The sequence below is a fragment of the Bacillus rossius genome, chromosome 1, assembly GCF_032445375.1.
Source record: "Bacillus rossius redtenbacheri isolate Brsri chromosome 1, Brsri_v3, whole genome shotgun sequence".
Classification (NCBI taxonomy): domain Eukaryota; kingdom Metazoa; phylum Arthropoda; class Insecta; order Phasmatodea; family Bacillidae; genus Bacillus; species Bacillus rossius.
In genome coordinates this window covers 88952254-88976986 of record NC_086330.1, presented here as the reverse complement: position 1 = coordinate 88976986, position 24733 = coordinate 88952254, and the positions used below count along the sequence as shown (strand labels likewise).

Here is a 24733-nt window from a genome sequence, read left to right as displayed (position 1 = left end):
AGATTGCTGGCACTGCATGGTAGAGTTTTGGCTCCACCCCAGTATCTAGCTGCTGCACAACGCAACAAAAACAACTGATGGGATACACAGCTTTGGGTTTCGTTACTGTAGAGCGTGATTCGTCAGAACGACTGGCTTGGCAGCTGACTTTCCAGAGAGACACGTGTCACTTCACGTGACCAGTGTCTGCTTGGAAGATCGTTTCGACATGACCACTTGTTTCGGCGGTGAAAGATCAATGAAGATTTACTGTTGAATTTTTAAGTTTATCCGAGAATCCAACTCAGCACAATTATTGGACACAAACAGTTTGAAGTCTAAGTTTCTATCTAGCTATCAAGAAGTAAAATATTTGTTCTGTGTACTTGTGACTCACTGAACAAAGACCACGTGCTGGCGAGATTTTACCATTGAACACGAACATTTTTAGTTCCTAGTTGGTTTTGTTACTGGCTGATGTAGACGTGAAACACTAGTTGGACAAGCGACGAGTTCACTTCTCTTGCACTCAACAACTGTTGTTTAACTGTAAATGTCTGAGCTATACAAATATACAGCGCCCGATATGAAGTTTCAGAATAACTTATTTAATTTGATAATAATTATTTATTAAGTTGGTTTAAAGAGAGCCAGCTACATGATAAAACTCTCAAACCGGCTGGTACTTCACACGAGACCACAATATGTGAAACAAAAAAAGAAAAACAGCAAAACAATTAAAATTAATACGAAATTTATAGTAATATATTTCTAATTAATTCTAATAAATAACAAAAATACGTTAGAGGTTCTTAAACATCAACGTTTGTAACTTCTTAATATCATAAACTCCTTTACATTAAGAAAGGATTATACTTATCACAATTATTGTTAGCATCATTACTGGAAAGGCTTATAAATTTCCCCGTTTCGTGTGTTGTACTAAATATTTGTGGTTTAGAACCTTTCAGGGTGTGATTATAGTTAAGTTTCAGTCAAGACAAGAAAAAAAAAAACCGTTGAAAAATAAACTGAATCTAAAGCTTTGCACCTGAATTTTAAAGTCAATCATAAACATAATATAGTGGAAAACTATAACGTTTGTCAAAATATTTTGACAATATTTTTTTATAATTTTTGTTTTTAAGTACTACAAACATTTTAGTCTCAATTGGCTATTTAATTCTAAACGACAAAGCAGTATTGTAATTTTTGTGTCTATAATTCGTAGCACAAATAGAAGAATAAGATTGTTATAAGGTTGTTTAGTGAAATAATAAATATGAATAAATAATCCAAACTTTATGCTGTTGCTTAATTTACTGAGTTCTTTATATATTTTAATTTCATAATAAAGGTACTAAATAGTAGAAGTGACACTGTGCCACTATGAGGATTAATGATTCGCAAATGTCAATTTGTTACTAGAAAGTTTTAATTATTGAGTAAATCGGAAACCACATGACTAAGTTAGCATTCAATTTAACATTGCAAGTTCTTTTAAGTGTAAGGAAAGCTGACACATATCAAAGTAAGTTACATCATTTGTTTGTACTGTGGTTATTTCACAATATAATATATTAAAAAATTTGAGTGATAAATATTGGTAATTCTCTCAGCCCCAAAAATAATTTCTGAAAAAGTTATTAAATGATTATTAATTAATTATATTATTTGATATGAAATTGACGCCCCATCCTTACACATATGCCTCGGCGGTACACGGCTCGCAGCTAACTCTTGAACATCCTTGGCCGAGCTGAACTCCAACTCATGCCATTTCACTTACAAATTATATTTACGTTTTATGACGGTATATAGAACTATGCTAGTGGAATTGTCTAGTGTGTCTTTGTAAGATCTCATATCCACAGAGGCTATTCATAATAAAAATTAATAAATATATATATTATACTAAAAGAATACGTGTAAATTTTTTTTATAAACGTTGTATCGCAATTTATGTTGAAAATAATGCTTTCGTTAAATCTCTTTTTTCATTATTTTGACGAATGGCCATTTTTCATAGACTTTTAGATTATTATATACGTTAGCGAGACAATTTATAGCGTATTAAGCACTTTAACTTTGCTCCGCTAATGAAACCCTGCACCGAATGTGAATGTTCGCGGTCGGGCAGGTCCGCTGCGAGGGAGGGTCTACCCCCGGCGCGGGTGTCCGTCACGGGGGGAGGGGGGGTGACTCTGTCCTCCCCGCGTGTTCGCTCGCTGCTATTTTACATGTTAAATATATTTTTGGGGCCAGAGATTGTCTCGAAGAGACGGATTTTTATTTGTGACCGACTGGCTTAGTTTGATACATGGCCCACGTATGCTCACTATAGCAAACCCTTTTGCTCACAGCTATGGATAAAAATTCTATATAAATAAAAATTGGTAAATGTTCGTTCGTTCGAAATCTTAAATCCACGGAAGTTCTTTGCCGATTGATTTAAAGTTTTGACTCAAAGTTGCATTCAACTACGCGCGTCTTTTTATACACCTATGTCACATCTGTGACAGGTAAAAAGATAGATAAAAATATAGATTTTTAATATTTCATTGCTATATAGGTATATAGGAGATATATAGAGGTATATAGATATATAGACAGAGAGACATACATATAGATATATAGATAGAGAGATAGAGAGATATATATGCATAGAGAGATAGAGATATGCTTTTTATACATACTTCAAAGAAATAAAAAAATAAAAACATTATTGGGGCATTGCACCGCATGCCGGGCATTAGATAGTTAAAAATATATTATATTAATTATTCAGTTACCATTAGCTAAACTAAATTACATGGTTAAATGGAATCTTCCATAAAAATTTCAGGTGGAGCGTTACTTTTTATACAATGGAAACTTTTTCCCGCAAAAACTGACTGTATTATTACATCTGACTTGATAGCCTCTTTGACAGGGTATAAATATTGTTCACCATATTGTAGCACACTGTTTGTCAAAGTTAAAGAACTGCTTGCAGTTTCTCTCCTTGCGGCAGGGGTTATTTCAAAATCTCTAATCACACAATCCCTCCCACATTTTTGGCTCAATAAACACGCACAGATGACTGAAACACCAGCTGAAAGAAACAACTCTCGTTCAGAAAACAGCTTCAAAAAACTTCCGTTGATTCTAAAAATGTGGAAGAAGGATTTTTTCTTGCTGTTAATAATTTCCAGAGCTTATGTACATCATTTTCTGTGCAAAAAAGACTCAATATATTAAATATCTTTGAAATAACTTCTAAATACCGTATGTCTAAATCTTCATTTTGTTTATTATTTGTCGGTTTTTATATGAAACCGGTTAGGGTATTTTCCACGAGTATTCCGTTACAGAATATTAAAGGGCATGAGACATATTTTGCGATTGCGCGACAGATTATCAGGATCGCTACTATGTAGTCCCACAGAGGCGTGCTCTGGACGAAGCTACTGCACATCAGTAGCACCTCGCCGTAGAGGCAAAAATGCAGCTGCCTCGTTCATGGGTATGTGACCCTACTGGCATCCCAGCCTGCACAAACCTTTCGGCTAGCTCTTGGTTAAGCGTGCATCTGCTGGAACGCTAGTCAGAGCAGTCTTCGTACAACAGCCTCCGTGTAGTGGCACGGTTGCTGGACTAGACTACTGTATCGCACTGCTGATTAGCGAGTGTCACGAACACACAGCCGCCCAGGCTGCACTTACCTCAACACACAGGATTGCCAACTAAACCTACCTCTGCGCCCATGCGCAGTAGTTAACGAAAATGTTTTGCCCCGAGACAAGATCGTTACATGCAAATAGACGCTCCCGTTCTACAGAAGAAAAAAAATTGCCGTTGAAAAAACAGGCCGTGTTATTTCTGAGGGAATATTAAGTACGAATTTGTAAGAGAATAATTAAGTAAATTAGCAAATGCTGTACTTCATCGTCCCCGTGGCTGCTATATCTAACTCTCCCGATAGTTTCTGAACAGCAGCATTGTGAAGACGGAAGAACAAACAAACATGCGAGTTGGTAGATCTCTTGTTAAGAAGCGAGAGTAATAATATTCTAGCAATTAATATATGTTCGTCTTCTATGATTTAACAACTTGGTAGTACAACCTCTTTACTTTTAGAGTTGTACTTTGAAACACATCTTCATAAGCAATTGGAATAAGTAAAAAAAAACTAAAAAAATAACAAGGTGGGTGAGGCAGAGTGTTAATATTTGATTCCACCTGATGTAGAATATGCCAGTTCCCTAATAAATACAGTAATATTACAGGTGTAGAAAAAACTGTTTCGTTTGTATGGCTTCAAAGTATAATGAGAAATCACTTTCAAAGATACAAATAAAGAACCGGAAATGACGCAGTGAGTACAGACAAGTGAAAAACGCGGTGCAAACCAGAGTTGTTTGTTAGGGCGAATAGCCAGGTTTCTAGGACATGGGGAGACAGAAATAAAGCCAGCGCAGCAAACAATCAACAACCAATACTGGTTTGAGTGTGTAAAGTCGGTTGGTCTAACTGGCATTTTCACCAGTGAATTTTTCGCGTTATCTTAAAATATACACGAAAAGATGACAATTCACTGGTATGTTTGAACCAAAGCTGCAATATAACCACAGTTATTCGGCACCTCCTGTTGCGGTACACCGGAGACATATGAGCAGCACCCAGATGTGCGTACAGACTTCTAGCGAGGGAAAGCCGTAGGGTAGACGCCCCAGCTCAGTTGCTGTATCTGACATAGCTGTGATGGGAAGACGAGAACTGGCTAGTGTTCTCACTGCTGCATTTAGCTGTGTGGAGGAGGGCTGCATTGATTGGCACAGCTGCAATGGGAGGATAAAGAGTAGCAAGTGTGGTCACCACTATAGCTAGCTGTGCGGAGGAGAACTGAGGTGATCGACACAGCTGTGATGAGAAGATGAGGACTGTGTAGTGTGGTTCACTGCTGCAACTATCGGTGCAAAGGAGAGCTGCAGTAACGAACACAGTGTTAGGATTATTTCACCCTAGTCACATAATGTTATTAATTTTTATTATCTATTCAAGTGTTTTGCAGAGTTATTTTAATATTTTTCCATAGAATATTGACATAGTCTCTTTGCAATTGTAATTTATTTATGGATATGATTTCTGATATGAAAGATTTATATCATAAATATTCTTTGACTAAAATATTTTTAGTTTAATATGGAGACCAATCATAAATAACGTTATAAAATAGTACAACTTTTTTATTGTCATGTTTTAAGATATTCATTTTTTATTATAAAAATTTTGATATGGTTATTTTAGATGTTAAATTTATATTAATAAGGTTATTTAACTAGTTTGGATATAATTTAAATTTGTAACGGAGTATTTGATTGGTCATTAGTGAAAATCCATCGATTCAATATACCTTAAAATACTGTTTGGAAATATTTAGTCCAGACTGAGCTGTCAACAGAGATTGATGGCTGATGTGAATTCAAGCAACGAATAATGAATATTTGCTTACGAATGTTCTATGTATATGTATATATATCAGATGAGCTTACATCATACATGAATTCTACGATAATTGTTATGATTGTATATCAAAAAATTTTACTAATTCGACGATATCGTAGGTTGATTGACTCGATGAGGGTATTTTTAAAACTTGACACAAATTACACTTGAAATTGTTATTCAAGAAAATAAAGACTACCGATTTCAGTTCTGTACTGCGATATTTTGTAAAAAAAAAAAAAAAAAAAACTTTTAAAGAAGTTTTTTACCTTGTGTGTAAACCCTGCTACTCTTACCCTGCTACTGAATAATATTTAGTCAATTTTAAGGTCGTGTATTCACTGAATCTTCAGTGTTCCTGTATAAATCGAACATTATAATTTGTACGACATCGTTGAAGTTTCAGTACCAGCAAGTGTCGACGTAAATATTACAAGATCGGGCCAAGTTACTTAGTGGAATAATCGCGGGCCAACAGATGCCGAACCACCGTCGAGGAAAATATGTAGAGAACCGAGTAGATTAGTAATGTTACTTGCAATATATATATTATACTCATGTTCTGTTATGGATTACTGCTTAAACAGGTTGGCGTCTGTGTAAATGTCGTTCATAATTGATTTGTTAGCATTTAAGTGGTTGCTAATTAAAACATAATACTTTGTAAGTATTTAAGTGGTTGCTAATTAAAACGTAATTCTTTGTAAGTATAACTGATAGATTTGCTTGGTCCACTATTAACTGCACTTGTATACCCTTAATCATATCAACTTGTTTTGCCCTTTGTTTTTTATATGATTGTCTTTCTTATGATATCACCGAGGTTCCTATAAAGATAAATATATTAAATTAACTGTTCTGAATGCTAGTTACGTAAAATATTTAAATACATATTGCAGACAACTTGAAATTAATAACTACAAATATAACTCTTTTGAAGACTCGCATAACATTTAAACAATTTGATAAAAGCAGCATCTTGGATACTATTTTGTAATCTTGTTATTACATACCATTTGTATGTATTAATTGAGTAATATGTCCTTATGGGTAAGTGTTGCCTTCTCATATTAAATTTTCTTTCGATGATAACAGAGTAACAAAAATATAATGAGTTGTAGTAAACTAACAAATTTAGTGAAATAGTAAAAAATAAGGTGAACCGAAAACCAGTTTAGTTATGTTAATATTGGTTTTAAGTCTATATTTCTACAGTTATTCTAAAAGATTTGGATTTCTGGCTCCCGAATTGGAATTTAAACTGCTAAACCACAAAATTAGTTGAACCCCTTACTTCATATTTTCTTTCAAATATAGCAAATAAAATAAGTGCAAATAACCAAATATTAAGCTACACGTAGAAATATATACTTTGTATGTAAATAATCTAACTCATCCAAAATGGAGAAAAAATACATTTATAGAATTTATCTTCATTATAGTGCAAATATAATTTCTAGTTATAAACATACTTCTTCTATTTATACACAATATAGAAATTTGCTCTGCCAAGTGAGGCATTCAATAAACATTTTTTTCTGGTTCATAGAATTTGAACACCCAGGTGTGGAAGTGGTAGTTATAACTACGGACTGATTATCTGAGTTCGCGCCTAGCAGCAACTATACTGTGGATGAGGACTAGCTAGTGTTGCCAGTGACACAATTAGCTGTGCGTACGAGGGCCGCCGTGGCCGATACAACTGCAATGGGACAGTAAGGAATGGCCAGCGCTGCAGCTGTCACAGATAGCTGTGCGGAGGAGACTGGTGCAGCTGACGCAGCACCGATGCATGTCGAGGTCTAGCAAGCAGCAGCACTGCTGCAGCTGCTGCGCGGAGGAAGGCAGCTGTGCCCAACACAGTGACGACGACAGCCTGACGACCAGCTTGTCTCGTCACCGCTGTTGTTGTGCTGGTGCGGGTTTGCTTGCGTTCACCGAAGCCACTGCAGTGTCGTCATAAAGAACATTAAAAAGATTTATTCGTTCTAATCTTTTATGTTTTATGTGTTTTCGGAGCTTTTCAGATGATCCTCTATGACACTGGAGTAAATCTCGGTTACTTGTAGTAAAAATACGAAGGTGTGGGTGTTATTAATTGTAACGTCTTTAATCATGCGGAGAGTTTAATTTTAAAAATATTCAGTGTTCACAGACCAGCTTGTGAAATGCTGTCAGTTGCCACATTAAGAAAAATTTGAGGTTCCTAGTCTCTTAGGTATGCGTAGATAGTCGAAAGACCTTCTTATATTATATATTATTTAACTCATTTAGACGTAACATATCTTTTTAAAGCCAGTTAACGAAAATTGTTCAATATTATCAAATAACTAGCTAATTCCCGGCATGCGTTGCTATGCCTTTTCATTTTTTTTTTTTTTTTTTGTAATTTGTTTGAAGTATGTGCGCATACACAAAGCATCTCTCTCTCGGTCTCTCTAAATACATCCCTCTATAAATCTCACTACATTGTTATCTAAATATAATCTCTCTATCTCTATCCTTCTATGTATATTTATATGTCTCTATCCATATCCCTCCATAGCACTCTATCTTACTATATCTCTATATATCTATGTTTAAGTCAATATATGAATCTATTTCCCTATCTATATCTCTCTACATCTCTATATATATATATATCGATAGACATCCCTCGCCATATCTCTCTATATATCTCTCGCTTTATCTCTATATAGCCCTATACCTCTCTATATATGTATTTCTTTCTGTGTCTTTATTTTCACACAACAGAAGATAAACACCCAAACATTCGTTTACATATATTTTTACCTATCTATATTTTTATCTATCATTTTTCCCGTCACAGGTTAGACATAGGTATAAAAAACACTTGCGTTTTCTAAACCAACGTTGAGTGAAAATTTTAAAGCAATCGCTGAAGAACTTTCGGAGATTTGATATTTTGAACATACGAACATACTAATCTTAATTTATATAAATTGCACTCCATTTTAGTTCAATATTGAAATATAAACCATCACCAATTGAAGTGTCCGACCACGCCCTGAGCCACTTCGAGGCAGCTCAGAGTGCGACGAGGCACTTGAAGAACGCGCTAGTGTTCCTCAGTTGTCCTCGCGTGTGAAGTAGCCGCGAGCTCTCACAGGTGGTCGCGAGGGCCCGCAAGACGGGGAGGGATGGGAGGGGAGGTAGGCCGGAAGAGACACTCACCGGAAGTACGTGTGCTTGGCTGGCGGAGGACGGTCTGCTTCCAGCGAGCGGACGAGGTTGCGTCGAGGACTGCTGGGTTGGTCGCGCGCGCCGGGCTTATATGCAACCCGCGCAGCGCGCTCCTGTGCCTCCTACCCCCGCGTTGTCACGTGACCCGCCCGGAGAGTGCGCGCGCAAGAGCCGCCCAAGCGCCAGTCCGTGCCGTGGGCGGTGCTCTTCACGGCGTGACGTCACTGCACGTGCCAGCTGACCTGAGGTCGTGGCTCGTGGTCATGACGACGGTACAGAGGGTCATGTCTCGATCTTCGGCTGTCATCTAGGTGTTGGTAAGGCGGGATGATAAGTACAATGCTCACTGGTGCTTCTAGCGCTGTGTCGCCTCTAGGTTGGTGCGTAGTCTTCCCGTCATGCATAGACAAACTATGGCATTTGAGCGATAACCGCGTGTGTGCCCGGGTAGGCGGGGGCCTTAAGGCATGGTACGAAGCGAGCGAGGTACGCACTGGTAAGGTATTTAATACTGCCTGTGTTCGAATGCGGAGCATAATAATTTTATTTCCGTTATCCATGGTGTCGAAGTCATTGCAGGAAAATTCTGAACTTATTGATGACTACAGTTCGAAGTAGATTTCTTCACAACATTCTTGATTCGTAGTGTGTATTTCCGACTATTGTGAGCTAGCTATTGCCGTATCATTAAGCTGCCTATCAGATGCAGCTGGTATTTGGTTGGTAACTGAGTTAACACTGTAGCCACAAATTCCTCGTCACTCAGTTCTAGGGTTAAATATCTAGTTAGTTCGAACATGTCACCTAGATGCGCTTCTAAGGACTTACATTTCGTGTACTCAAATTGTTCAGTATGTAACTGTGCTATTAAATTACCCTGAATTTACCCGTTTTTAGAATTGTTGTAAGAATAATTTTTCAAATGTAATAAAATCGTAACTTCCCACCAAAAGTAAGCATTACCTCTCAGGCATTTTGAAATATATCTGAACCTATCGCTGTCGCTAAGTACGAAAAATTATGAATACTCATATAAATTTTTATAAATCTTACGGGATTCTCATTACTATTCCCCAAAAAGGTTGGTGGTGGTTTCATCCAGCGACACAAAGAAAGATTAAACGTAAGTATATTTTTTAGTCCAACTATCGATATTAGTGGGGCTGAACTTGAACAAGTTACTTTCTGATTGTCGATTGTATGTAAACCCAAATTTGACAAACTATGTGAAAACTGTTCAGAGTCGCATTCTCGCATGTCTGAACCTTCTGGTTACGTTCTACAGTCTGTATTCGTTTTTTCTATTTGTTTACCCGAAGTTTAACGTTTTCTTCCAACTTATGTTGTTATAATGCATTGTGTTCAACATGTTTCTGTACTGCTCTATATATGTGTGTATATATATAAACACACACCCACACGTACACCCACGCTCGTCCGCGATACTCGTAGCTGTAGTTTTACACTGATTTTCTGTCGCTAAGATTCTCTCGTCTAATTTATTGATCCTTTTATCTTCATATATCAGTTGTAAACCCATTTCTTCCCTTGCATTTTCTCAAACTTTCTAAAAGTCCTGTGCATTCTGTTCTAATTTCTTATCAATATGCGATACCATTAGTTTGAATGACTTTATTCGCGTTGAGATAATTAACAAATTCCCTGATATTTACTTTCTAGTTCCTTATTTTGCTTAATTAGCTCATTCTTTACTGAATCGTTTTGCTTATGCAACTCACGCATCATTTTCATTAGCTCTGCGAATTGGTTGTTTTCGATATTCGTAATATTAGTGTTTTCTTTGGACGCTAATGAACTTTATGGGACATGTTCTGTTAGTACCAACGTCGTCCGCTTCAAATCTGAAGGTACATCCACACATGGCGAATGGAGTAATACGTATCATTCTATTCAACTTTTCATTTCAGCTCTCTGGATTTCATTACGTCCAAACTGCTTTGTAGTGTGGTCGAGTTGAAAGAGTCGAAAGAGATTTCCTTCAAGAAATAGCTCTGTAAGTTTTTAATCTTGCGTTCTATTTCCTCCTTATCAGTTTCAAATGAAAATGCCATTTCCGTTAACATAAAATGTCTTTTTACCTTATATGCACTGTCAATTCAACCCCACATCGATATGCGGGCGCGGTACATTTTAATAAACTTCAAAGTATTTTCATCTTTCCACGCCATTATTTAATTCAAAACAATCACTTGAAACGGAGCAATACGCGATGTTCACGTAAGAACTGAGAGAATAAAACATGATTGGACATGATTAAACACTTTCAGACGAGGCAACATCATTCGATTTCGTCATTTAATTCCGACCCCTAACCATTTAATTCGGTTTGGATTCGTCTTCATTCAATTAAACTTTCAACTTACAAGTGACTCGTTCGTCACGTCCAGACTGGGGCGAATATCTATTCGACTCGAGTCGAAATACACGATTCGTTTTCTATTCATCATAGAGTGGATGTGCCTTGACATCACTCTATCGGATACAACTGACGACACTTCTGAAGTAGGTGTCCTGTGAGACTCAGATTATACTCCTCACCTTACTTCCTCATTCATCATTTCTGTTTCGTTATTCAACATACTAGACTTACTCTGTATTTTCCTAAGAAAATACTGCTCTTCCATTCCATTAGTCATAATGAACGCACAATCCAATATGGACGTTTATCATGCAGCAGCTCCGCTGTGGCGCCATGTTTATACCTGATACGAAAAACTATCCCTCTTATGGGAGTTAAATTACGTGGATGCTCCTAAAACTAAAAAAGTTTCTGCAATCCAAATTCAAGTCAATTTTAATCTGGAAGTCTCACTATCAAACGTTTACGAATTGAAGGAATCATCCAGATAACAATTATTTTAACTAAAGTTTCGGTCATCAGGTCATCAACAATTATATATTTATCGATTGTTAATGCAAACACAAAAATCGGACTATATGAATGAAATATTATGCATAAAATGATTTACGCTTTGATTTGGTGTAACTAAACTGTCTATGATTCGATTAGACTAGTCAGCGGATTAAACAAGTAATTAATCGTTTAACTAGCTTCTAACTCAATTGCGTGCTAAAAACTCACTCAAATGCATTAGACGCCAATAAAATTTATAACATTCGTCAAACAAAGTTTGGAAGTTACTAGTAAGAATATTCAAACAATGATCGTGACACGTTACTTGTTTCTTTGAGTTCTGGATACTTCTTAAGTTCCAGGCGATGATTTGGCCCTCGTCGCGCGTCACGTCAGGAAAGTCCTTACGTTGATCTCTGGTTATGAAGACTCGCGATGTCAACTCCTGGGGCTGAACGACAAAAAAAAACATCTAGGATACTTCTAGCACTAAAATCCGGCCAAATTTTCAGTTCAATATTCACAACGTTGCTACTTTTGATAAAGTTCGATACTGATTATAATATAAGCATTTCTAAGATATAATTTTATATACCATACTTTTAACGTCGTTTATCAGTCTTTATTTCACTATTTCATGAATAAAGTTCCTCATAGTCAACTATTTACTATCGGATAAGGCATCTTACACGCCTTATCACGAGCAAGACGTTTTTTTTTCTCTCGAATTTCTTTAACATTTATTTATTGTCTAACACCAAATTATATTAATTATTTTTAAAACAATTTTTTTCTGTCATTAAACCTAGAAAAATTTTGTCTTGGACGATTGCTAAGTTGTTCTAGTCATGTGACAATTTTTACAAACAAATATTTATAAATACACGATCATTTGTACAAATGAATAAACATAATATCTATAAGGGCACATAAAATATATTACTGTATAGCCGCAACACTTCATAAATACTCACTTTAACAGAGGGGACGAGCCAATGTAGACAACACAGAACGCTACATTAAACATAATGTCAGCAAATGTCGAATTGATTTACTATCTTCTTAAATAATGTCGCTACAGCGTGTTCGTAGTAACCCTGGCTGAACATCCGCGCCGTGTTCTTAGTGTTGTGTTGTCCGCAGTTGTGTTGCTTATATCGCTCGATCGCCCGAGTGATCACGAATTCTCTTCCTGTTGGTCTCGCTCCTTTGAGTGGTCGACTTCATTCCTTCTGTGGGAGTCGTGGCTCGTATGTCGCCGCTCCAGTGCAGTGTATTTTCTGTGATGTCCCCTCTCCCCTTCGCATGACCGTGGTTTTTGCGAAAGTGTTCCATGTGGCTTTTCGCTGAAGTGGCCAGTAAAGGTTCGAGTTTCTTCTAAATTAATTTACCTTTCACTTCTAATTGGAATCTTGACCTACAGAATTATATATAAATGTTCGTTCAATGTCTAGAGTCGGAGTGTGTTGCCTGTGCCAGGCATCCACCATCTTGGATGAGGTCACTACCAACATCTTGAATCAGGTCACTACTGCCATCTTGGACGAGGACACTACCACCATCTTGGATGAGGTCACTACCGCCATCTTAGTTGACCTTAAGCTTTAAAATTGATTTAGGCCGCCATATTGGATTCTAAAATCTATAGAAATCACCATTTAAAATTGTAGGAAATTTAATTTGTCATCATTTTGGATAACATTAAGGCTACTATGTCAAATTTTATACAATAATAAAAAAATCTAATTATATTTATATTTAAAAAACAATAATGCTTTAATTGACAAGGGAATGATTTAATTATTAACTTATAACAACAATGCAATATTTTAAAAATAAAAATAAATCAAAATTATGTAATTAAAAAATTACCTACACCATGGATATTAGCGTTTCAGGATTCGAATTTCCGATGGACGCACTTGCAAAAAATGATGGTTATCCCATCTCCACGATGTTCACCAGGATATTGACCTCCACTCATACAAAAGCATATATTACTCCGGGCATTGAGACGTCACAGCAGCCATATAGGCTGCCATATAGGCTGCCATATAATTCACCGTATGGAATTTTCTTTTTCGTTTACTAGTTCATAATAGCGTCAATGAACATCTGGCTTCACTTATCTAGTATAGCGCGCACTAGCTTCGATAATCAGATATGACATCTTAATGGTCACCACCTTGTCGGCCACCGTGGCCTCCACTTTAAAAATCTCCTAAATAATTTTAACAAAAATCTTAAAATTTGGTGACGCACCGGAGGTGACTCCTTCTTACCCTGGCTTGTGTTGCCAAGACTGTGAAGGTCACTGTGCGGCGCGGCATCCAGGAGTGGAGGTAACTGTACTGCGCGGTATTTAGGAGCAGAGGTAACTGTACTGCGCGGTATTTAGGAGCAGAGGTAACTGTACTGCGCGGTATTTAGGAGTGGAGGTAACTGTACTGCGCGGTATTTAGGAGCGGAGGTAACTGTACTACGCGGTATTTAGGAGTGGAGGTAACTGTACTGCGCGATATTTAGGAGTGGAGGTAACTGTACTGCGCGGTATTTAGGAGTGGAGGTAACTGTACTGCGCGGTATTTAGGAGTGGAGGCAACTGTACTGCGCGGTATTTAGGAGTGGAGGTAACTGTACTGCGCGGTATTTAGGAGCGGAGGTAACTGTACTACGCGGTATTTAGGAGTGGAGGTAAATGTACTGCGCGATATTTAGGAGTGGAGGTAACTGTACTGCGCGGTATTTAGGAGTGGAGGTAACTGTACTGCGCGGTATTTAGGAGTGGAGGTAACTGTACTGCGCGGTATTTAGGAGCGGAGGTAACTGTACTGCGCGGTATTTAGGAGCGGAGGTAACTGCACGGCGCATCATTTTAAGGTAATTCTTTACAATACCACACTACAAAGTGTATTGCAAAGTAGGGTATAAGGTAGATAAACAATACTACCTTCATAGGTCATTAAAAATAATTAATGATTTCAGTGTTGTTAGGCGCCATTTATATAGCACTGATCATCAGGGGCGTAGGAACCGGGGGGGACAGGGGGGACGAGTCCACCTGAACTTTTTGGGTGGAGGGGACTGTCCCCCCCAACTTTCTAGACCATGATATTTTTATTTTATAATATTATTCTGCCCAACTTTATTTGTAATTTCTTCACTCTAAATTTAACGTCGATGTATCCAATGGTTAGATACAAAAACTGCTTAAAAAGCGCTATTTTGCACTTTTAAAATCAAAATTTTCCTGTGGAGGACCCCCCGTCTTAGTAAGAGGGAAATGGGTTTACATGACATCAAAGTCATTATTTGTCCCCCCCCCCCCAACTTTATGAACACAGCTACGCCAATGCTGATCATATTAAGACAACTCAAAATAAGTTTATATTAGCGATTTAATTTACAAAATGACAACAAAAATATAATTATTCCAAAATAATTAAATGTTATTAACTTGTAAGAAAAAAATAGAACTCATTCATTGATATATATTGTGATTTTACGGGAACCATAAAAAATTAATTGAAACACAATATTTAAATACTCATATCTAACTGAGAACATTCCAATTTAGATTCAGGATAATATTAAATATATTGTAATATTTAATTAATTTATTTATAGCATTGTCTGTATGTTGGGCACAGTACAACCAAAAGTTCATATTCACCGTCGTTTATGGTCAGGTATACAGAATTTTTTTCAGTTAACAAAATAACATGAGTAATTTACTTCTATTTCTAGACTAGTTCAGTTCATTAAATGCACGATAGGTCACATCCCAAACTTCTAGACTAGAGAGTTTTCTTGTGCTTATATGGCGGTATTGTTAGTATGTAATTAAATTTTTTTTTCATAAAACTTCAATATTAAAACACCGTTTCACGTATGGTCACACGTGAAAAACACCTTTAATCAAGTAGGCGTTACTAAAACTTCTGTTAAAGTTCTTACAAGATGGCCTACCTTTACAATTGATCTGGACCATACTATTTATAACCGTAAATTGTTCACATATGATTTACTCACCCGTCACACTAGAATACACACAATTTGTGTTCTTCCACAAACTTTTTGCAGTTAATTTTGGTCCTAAATGTCTCACCGTTGCGTGAGACGCGATCCCAAGCAGGGATGGACCCAATGATCTTTTAACGGTGTTTTAAATCCCATCATGGAATGGGCCGGATGCCTCAAAGATCCAAACCATGTAATTGTTTGAAAATTTGAAGCACCCGCGTTGCCAGAGCAGCGGCCAATCACATGATGTCATTCGGAAACATAGCCAGAGACCTAAACGGACTATAAAATTACCACGTGTTATGCAATTACATTAATAGCTCTCCAGGACTTCAAATACATATAAATACTGCCCTAAAACAAAAGAAAGTTAAGAAATAATGTTTAAAAAATGTAATAAAATGAAACAGTTTCTCAGCTGGTAGCTAAGCAACGGTAAAATAAATTTAAACAATTACAGTTTTCAGTCCTCTGTACTACTGTATTAGTACAGCATCTAGGAGTATAGGCACAAGGGCGCCTGCGCTGTGAAAAACTAGTGCATTAGTTAAGTAACTTGGTTTGTTATCAGCGGCCACCATTTCCTAACTGGAAATTCACTGTCAACCTATGAATAGCAGCAATTTTGTGTGGAAGCAAACTCGTGCTGATTTGCCTGGTCAAAGGTGGCAATAAATTCTTTTACAGACGGCCACCAATTACAACGAATATATTTTGTTTGCCAAGACATCCAGGAATTGGAGGTTTATTATTATAAACATATTTAATAATATATATGATCACGATGTTTTGTCCGATCACTGCTCAGAACAATAAATTTTTTTAAAATACTTGTTAAAATGTACTAAATAAGTATAAACAACTTAATATTAATAGAATATTGTTCTCAATCCTAAGTAAGATAAAAAATGAAAATATTTAGCATTTTTTAAAATTTAATTTTGAACAAGCAAACTTATCGTCTCTACGAAAAATGAAATATAATTACTGAACCACGGCAACAGACCAGGCATTTAATTTAATCGCTCTAAAATATGGCTGGAACAACGCTGTAAAAACTAGCTCTCAACCCAAAAGTTAAAAATTAGTTTAAGAAAAGGTTTTTTCAATAACTTTGTTATTGCGGTAGTTTAAATAATCATTTTAAGTATTTTTTGTTGCGGAAATCTAACATAATTTCATTTGGAATGAAAGGATAGACATATGTATTGAACTGTGAAGGCGCTACGTCCTCACGGGAGCACTGGTTGGGGCGGAAGCAGCAGAGGCAGTGTGCGGCGATATATACTTAAACTTAGTTCTTCTCTGTCCTGAGGTCAGGCCACGTCACACGTCATTCAGGACCACTGCACTCTAAAAAAAAGATTTTGTACAAGGGTAGTCCTTTGAAACCCTGTTGCCAACACGATATCACTTGTAAAATTGCAAGGCATGGCTTTGTATTACATGCAGTTTTACAAGTGATATAATTGAGAACTGGGTTTCTAAGGATATTCCTTGTAAAACGTACAAAAATATTTGGGCAGTGTATGAGCCCTTGAAGCGTTGGAGTCTTAAACTAACCGAGATATTGTTCGAATGAATTTTTAACAAATAACATGTGAGCGAGGCTTTCAGTACTCGCCAGAGATGTGTAACATAATACAAAACTCGGACAAGAAATTGAACTTAATATTCTTTAAAATAACGCCAGCCTGATAAATATACACGCCAATTGTGCTTTCAATTACATTTCTTGACGCGAATCACACGTAATTTCTGCACCCACCGCTAGAATTAGTTTCCGGAGTAACTACGTTGACTATCAAATCATTAGGATTTCAGAGCAAAATATTAAACTACATAATTAAAGAGCTGATAAAAGCAAAACGGACTTGAAAAATACTATATCTCGGCTTTGGACCTGTTTTTATTGATAAGAATTGTATTAAAATACTGCCCCTTTCGTTAAAATTCATTAAAAAGTTTATCTTTGGCTATGAAAACTTTGGTTCAAGTCATCTGCCACAGATAGCAGCACTGTGGTTACACATTTCCGTTCCATCCAGCTTCCGTTACATTCGCGAAATGACTCCCACCAAATGCTGTATACCGAGAGCTAAGATGTCATCAAAAACAGCCATGTGATAACTAAAATGTACCAAAAACAGGATGTTGCAATTGTTATTTTTTATATTTATACATTATATCTCATTTAATTCCGCTATTTGAAACACATAATAATTTTGACATCTGAATTAAATTTAAATGACGCTTTTGCATAAAGTCTCAGTGAATTTCGCTCCAAGATGAGTCGGATACGCTCCATGCCCAACAGATGAAAATAGTGACCTATATAATTAAACAGGCTTATTTTCCGTGTTTGGTAAGTTATCAGATTTATACAAGGCAGCAATGTTGCTATTCTAATAGCAGTTGCACTATTCTGCTCTTCGATTCGCGATGCGATGATCTTAGCCCAAGAATGATCTACGGATAATTCATCTAAACATTGCATTAACACATTCCGGGACTATACGATCTTCGTTCGCGTGAACTGTATTTCATACATTTCCAATCTGAGATAACAGGCAGCAGCAGTGTCGAAGAAATGTAGGTGGATATCTATTGGTGGGCTGGAACGATATGAAGTGGCTACAATTATTGATTGTGACACGGCGAGAACATTTGGTTGATGCGATTGCCACAAGACAGCAGCACATATAGATAGTTACTGCCTTTTCTTTTGAATTTTTATAACGACTGAAAACACATACAGGTATTTCAAAGGTAATACAAAACAAAGAAGTTGGAAATATGATTAGATTTTAATTTTTAAAAAAACCTTCCATTTAATATGGAAAGTAATCTTCACGAAATGAAATATAAAAAAATTAAGCTAAAGTAACAAGCATTTCCAACATTTAAAATATGTTTATTTCGGTGCGAAGAGGTTATAACTTTAGAATAAGCAAAATTTTTGATATGTGTATAAATTATCTGAAATTTTGTACATTATACTCTATATTTACTTCTGGTTAAATCAACCTGCATACATCCCGTGAAAATGCTGGCCATATCTGCTCGCGCTGTGTTGATCCGAAATCATTGCCATGAACCGACCTGAGAGTCGGTTCACATCGAAGTTCTCAGTGATCTTCGCTCAGCGGTCGCATCACAATGGTGCATTAGAAAATGGGGTAGAGCGATGATCACACCAGCTTACGAATCGAGATCACGACTGAACTCTAATGGTGCAACTGGCCGTAAATGGCTATTGACGCCCGCGACTGTGGATAACACTCCGCAGTGTTGAGGAGAGACTAGTGACGGGCAGAACGATTCCATTGACCGAAAAGATTCATTTTAATCAGTTCCATGCAATCATTCGTTCATTTCGTTCTTTTAGTTCTGATCACCGACAACGAGATCCGGCACATCTGAAGAGTCATGAGTCGATCACCCATTCGAGTATCCGTTACGCCCAGGTGGCTGGCCTTGTCTCCTGACTGGTCATCGCAATGTGGTCGCCTCGGTTATCTGAGGTTCCACGTGTCTAGCTCTGTGTACTGGTGCGCCTACACATTTCAAAGCTCTCGCAGATAAATTCAGCAAACAAAACCTTGACATTATTGAATAATAATTGCAACGCGATCCTCTTTTATTCGTTAAGCTACACTACCGCCCTTTTTTTCATGTTGCCTTTTTATCTTTGATTACTTATCGTTTGCTTTTGCGAGCACGCGCAGCCAGCGATTGCCTATTACTCTGACCGCCCACGCCATGTGTCATCATTTTACGAACGAATCACACTGGCCGGTTCACTTCTCTCGTTCCATCGACTCGTTCGTTTTGTATTCTCCGGAATCGTGTTCAGCTTTCGAGTAATGGACTTTCAAAGGATCACTGGCGGATCTAGAGGGAAGGGGGTATAGTGGCATGACACCTCCCCCTTTTAAAACCTGAATAATTTTCAGATTTTCTCCTAATTCTTTAGCTAAGTTTTCCTAAAGTACTAAAGTATTATTTTATTGCAGTGCTAAAGTCAATAGGATGTTTTTGAACCGCAAGTAAAATGTACTAAATTATAAAATTATAAATGTACTTAAATTGTATTTAAAAAAGTAATTTGGTCCTTACCTGACCTTTATTCTCGTTCCGCCCTTTGCAAAGAACCGATTCTTTACATAGCGAACGAATCATATGCCTTCGTCCGCTGAAATATTCGTTCATTATGAACGAATCATCCACGACCGGCACATCAATGAGGTGACCCGGTCTCAGAGACCCGGCACGCGCTGCGTTATTGCGCGGCTCATGAGGCGGGCTCACAACGCGAGAGTCGTGTCTCGTACGGCAGAAGCGGTGGCGCTCCGCTGCGTCAAAACGTTGTAATTAAAAATCGTTACCCTCGCCGTTCTGACAAAACAAAACAGCCACGCACTGAAACCGTACCGTCCACGAATGAAGTACCCAACAAGTGCTGTGGTGCGTTTGAACCACTCGCCTGCACAAACACTCGCACATATTTTGTCTCTATCTAGTGAGTGTTATTTTTTTTTGTGTCAAATTTCGACGCGATCAGCTCTCAACAGAGTTAAGTTACGTCCATCATTTGTGAGCTCATATATCCAAAGTAATTATTTCACTGCATACATATTTTGATTCGCCTAACATATTTTTATGTAATGGTAAAGCCCAACATGCGTTGCAATGCCTCAATCATTTTTTTTGTAATTTTTTTAAGTAGGTACCTGTATAAAAATAATCTCTCTATACCTCTCTCTAATTCTCTATCTCTCTATTTTTCTATGTATATCTCTCTATATATAGATATTTATATATCCTCTATATACATGTCTCTCTACATATATAAGTCGTTCTATAGGAATGAAAGTATTCAAAAATCTATGTTTTTGCCAATATATATTTTTATCTGTCATTTTATCATCTAGTCACGCATGTGTCATATTTACATATAAAAACACGCGCGTATTTTAATGCAACTTTATGTTAACTAATAAAGCAATCGGTAAAGAACATTCTGAAATTTAAGCTTTTGAAGGAACATTTACGTTTTTATTTTTATAGATATACGACTCATTTTCTTATATATATATATATATATATATATATATATATATATAATGCGTTTCGTTGAAAGTGTACGTACTTATTTTTCTAAGAAAAAACAATTACTTGTCGATAAACGGTTCATTTAATGGGTAATTTATCTCAATTATTTATGTAGTTTACATAAAATCTAAAATGTGTTGTGTTATGTATTTTTTTATGTAATCAGTGCTTTGATATATATTTTTTAATTCTTAATACTTCGCCTAAGTAAACTGATGGTGTTTGTCAAACAACTAGCATCAACATTATTTTATTATCACTACATATTCAAATTTCACTTAAACCTTTAAATTAGGATAGTTGTAAAACACATTTGCCAAAAAATCGCTAAATATTTCGAATTATTGTTAATATTTATGTAATTCTCACTGATAATTATAGAACGGAAACATATTTCGGTGTATATTTTCGCAAGCGATGTAAGTTTATGGTGTTACGTACACAACTTGTGTTAGAAAACCAAATTATTTAGCAAAATGTACAAACAAATTCAAATTTAGACGCTGCAAAACACATACAAACAGTTTCATTCAAACTGGGTATGTGAAAGAAAAAAATTAAAATTATGTTCACCTATATATGTATATATGTACCTTGGAGATATAAGACACAGTGTCCTCTTTTGAGCATTATGTACTTTTAACCATAAACTTAACCAAGGTTTGACGGTTTTTTTTGGCATAGCACCAATATCCACGATATGTAAAAATTCACATTTTTAGTAGAAAATAGTTTGGTACATAAGTGAGGCATGATTTAAAAATTCTTTAAACTGCTCTCACGAAAAAAAAAATGGTTTTTGTTACAGAATGTCTTGTGCCTCCGAGGTGCAGATATATGCACATTCACACAAAAAGAGAATGGCCTTGTGTTAGTGGTAGTTTCTGTTTGAAAAAATGCAGCAAAAAGCACATTGAATAAAGTCAGGCTCACAAGAAAGATTTTTACCAGTACTAGCTGATGAAGAACAAAGGCTGTTGGTTCGCAAATAGCATAAACGTGTGTCCAGGTATTTAACATGTGTTGCACCGAGCTAGAGCCTGCGGTGACTGTCACGACCACTGACGCCTCTCACGGCTCCGAAGAAGCCACTTCACATGTCACTGCAACAGCACGCTGACACGCAGACACTGCAACAAACACGCACAATGCCGGCACAAGTTAGGCAGATCGCAGAGAGAAGTGATTGCGCCCTGCCCATTGTGGACGCCAAATGACCTGCCGGTAGCTCGTGATTGGCTCTCGCTCGCTCTGCACCCCCTCCCCCCGCGGGAGAGGCTGACCTCTGACCCGAGAGACGTCGGGGGAAGGCACAACGCGCTGTGATGCGATAAACCTGGACAATACAGGACCTCGATGTTACAGCGCCTCCGGCAGTCCACTTGCAACTCAGTTATACAGCCATGTTGCATAGAACGAAAATTACTGTCGACATCTGATTTGGAAAAAAAAAAATCTTTTTTTTTACTCCCATACTATACAGTAGTTTGTTTTTCTTAAATTTAACATTAATTTTTTTAGGTTCAAATTACATTCTAAAAAAGAAAGAAGCCTCTCTACGCTGAATAAAGCAAGGTCAATACCGGGTCCTTCAGTTTATAGGTACCGATATATACAAGTATATTAGTTCTGTTCTAAACGTTATCTATCCAAAATTTGATATTTTGTTGTGATTTATAGTTTAAAAAATATTTTGTAAATTATTTGAAAAATGAGTATTCTTCTAAAGCGCGTACTAATGTATACTCATAATATAATTATGTATATTTTGTGTAGATAATGAGGTAATTCCATTTTCAGTTAGTTTATTTTATTCCAGTTCTATATACTAAATTACTAGATTATTCATTTATTGTATATTTTGATCAATATTTATCTAATAAGGGTAATTTTTGCTCCTCTTTGATTGTGTGTTAATGTTTATGTTTATTGCTCATGTAATAATATTATAATTTCCAATTTCTTTCACAACATTCCAATAGAGTGATTATTTTTCCCATGTCCTCGTATAATAAGGTAATATCCATAGTCTCCTGAAGTTACAACCTTTAATTTTTTATATAACTATCTTCAGTGATTTATACTGTTTTTAAATCACTTTAATGCATAAATGTTTAGAACTTAAAAGATTAATTTTCATTAAGACTTTTATGGTAATAGATGTATTAATTTTATTCTGCTTAATTATTTTCTGATTCTATATTAGAACATGTTCAACATCTTGAGAGGTGGGTAAGTGTATTGACTTGATTATCGTTTGTATGTTATATATTTGGGGGGGTATAATTGTTATTGTGTTACTCTAGGTGTTACACGTGCGGTGTGATTGCAGTGTGGGAAGTGCCGCTCGCGAGCCGGAAGCAGATGCAGGGTGAGCGCCGGCCGCCGCGACGCCCGAGGCCTGGAGGCGAGACCCGCAACTCGACGACGAGCCCAGAAGGACGAGCTGAGCACACAGGAGGTCGAGGGAGGGGGCGCGACCGCCCGCGGCTACCAGGGGAACTTGCGAGCTTCCGCGCGGCTCTTCTTCCAGCGCCGACGAGCAAACAAGGTCCCGGGACGTCGGCATCTCCCCGACCACGAGCTCGCTGAGGTCAAACACAGATCAAGACACAACGGAAAAAAAAAAATATAAGGAAGATCACTATCTACATGAGATTTCTATATAAATAATAAAAAAACTACCCCAACCTACAGTCTCACTCCTTAAAAATAATTATGTCGCTTCTCAATAAAATTTTGCCCACTTGACATTAAAACAGACAAAGAAATTGCGAACACAAGATTGTGAACTAGTCTTTCGGTACTCGCCAGTGATGTGTGTAAACATCTAACATCCGCAACGAGCAAACTCGTGTTGTTCATGTTGCAAATAAACTTATAATACCAAACTCGGACACGAAATTTAACGTAGAATTCTTTTAAATAATGCCCAGCCCGATAAATAAACTGATAAGTAAAAATAGAAAATTTCGAAAACCAAAAGCTTTATATGCGAATCACACACATACATTCTGCGCCCACCACTAGGATTCGCTGCCACCACCATCAAACGCAAACAGCAGTTAGTAGCACGAGACGACTGGAAATTGAAAACTATAAGAAACGTCTCCGATAATACCTCTGCTTTGGACCTGATGTTTGAGAGGGAATTTTATAAAAATACTACACATCTTTTTAAAATTCGCACTAAACCGTTAATACTTAAAATTTTCCGCACACATTAGAAGGTTATATCCATAGTCTCCTGAAGGTTTAACCTTTCATTTTTACCGAGAGCTAAGATGTTTACACATCAGAAATCTAATCCCACCCTCCATCCACCAGTAGTTTAAATTTATGATGTAAAACATTACATTTTTGTATTAGGATTACACTCCTTAAATAAGACGCCTATTTTCACCGGGTACTTCAGATTTTATGCATATATAAATTTATCTGACTGGACTGTTTTCAGGAAATCATGGAACAACAAAACAGTGTGGCCAAGCTGGGATTCGAACCGAGGCCGTCTGCAATGCGATTAGTCGATACTCATGTGTTACCGCTGGACTAATTCGCGTCAGCTAGAGCGACGGCTCGCATGCTTATCTACCGTGAAGTTGGTGGGGAGGAACTAGTTTTACCTTTTTAATTCTTATTGCTGCTCACAGAATATTATACGTATGGAAAAATTTGAATGCTTTAATAAATGGCTATAGAGAATATTCTATCCGATAAGCACTTTATTTTTGGAAGTCCTGAGAGCAAGAAATTTATTACTTTTGCTTTAATTTATTGAATATATACTTGCACTATATCTTGGATTTATGTAACAAAAAAAGAAACGTTAAACGTTCAAGACAATGCAAAAGAAAGCCTCGTGAGATATTTTCTCCTTAAACCAAAAATTTTTCGAATGAAATAGATCTTACCACTTTCCCCCACTTCAGCACACGTGCGCTCCCCCCCCCCCCCTCACAACCGGTGGTACCACACTCCTGTGGGACCCTCGCCGCTGGCGGTGCTTACTTGTCTCTCGAGCGACAAGCTGGTACCCGCGTGTCGTCA

General features: G+C 37.0%; 1 protein-coding gene across 1 annotated transcript in view; it reads right to left on the bottom strand.

Moving 5' to 3' along the window:
- LOC134529314 (allatotropins-like) overlaps positions 1-8724 on the bottom strand; it is a 101707-nt gene extending 92983 nt beyond the window's left edge. The window contains exon 1 of the mRNA XM_063363251.1: positions 8662-8724. The gene's annotated coding sequence lies outside the window, so the exon portion shown is untranslated. The remainder of the gene's footprint in view (positions 1-8661) is intronic.
- Positions 8725-24733: the final 16009 nt, after the last annotated feature.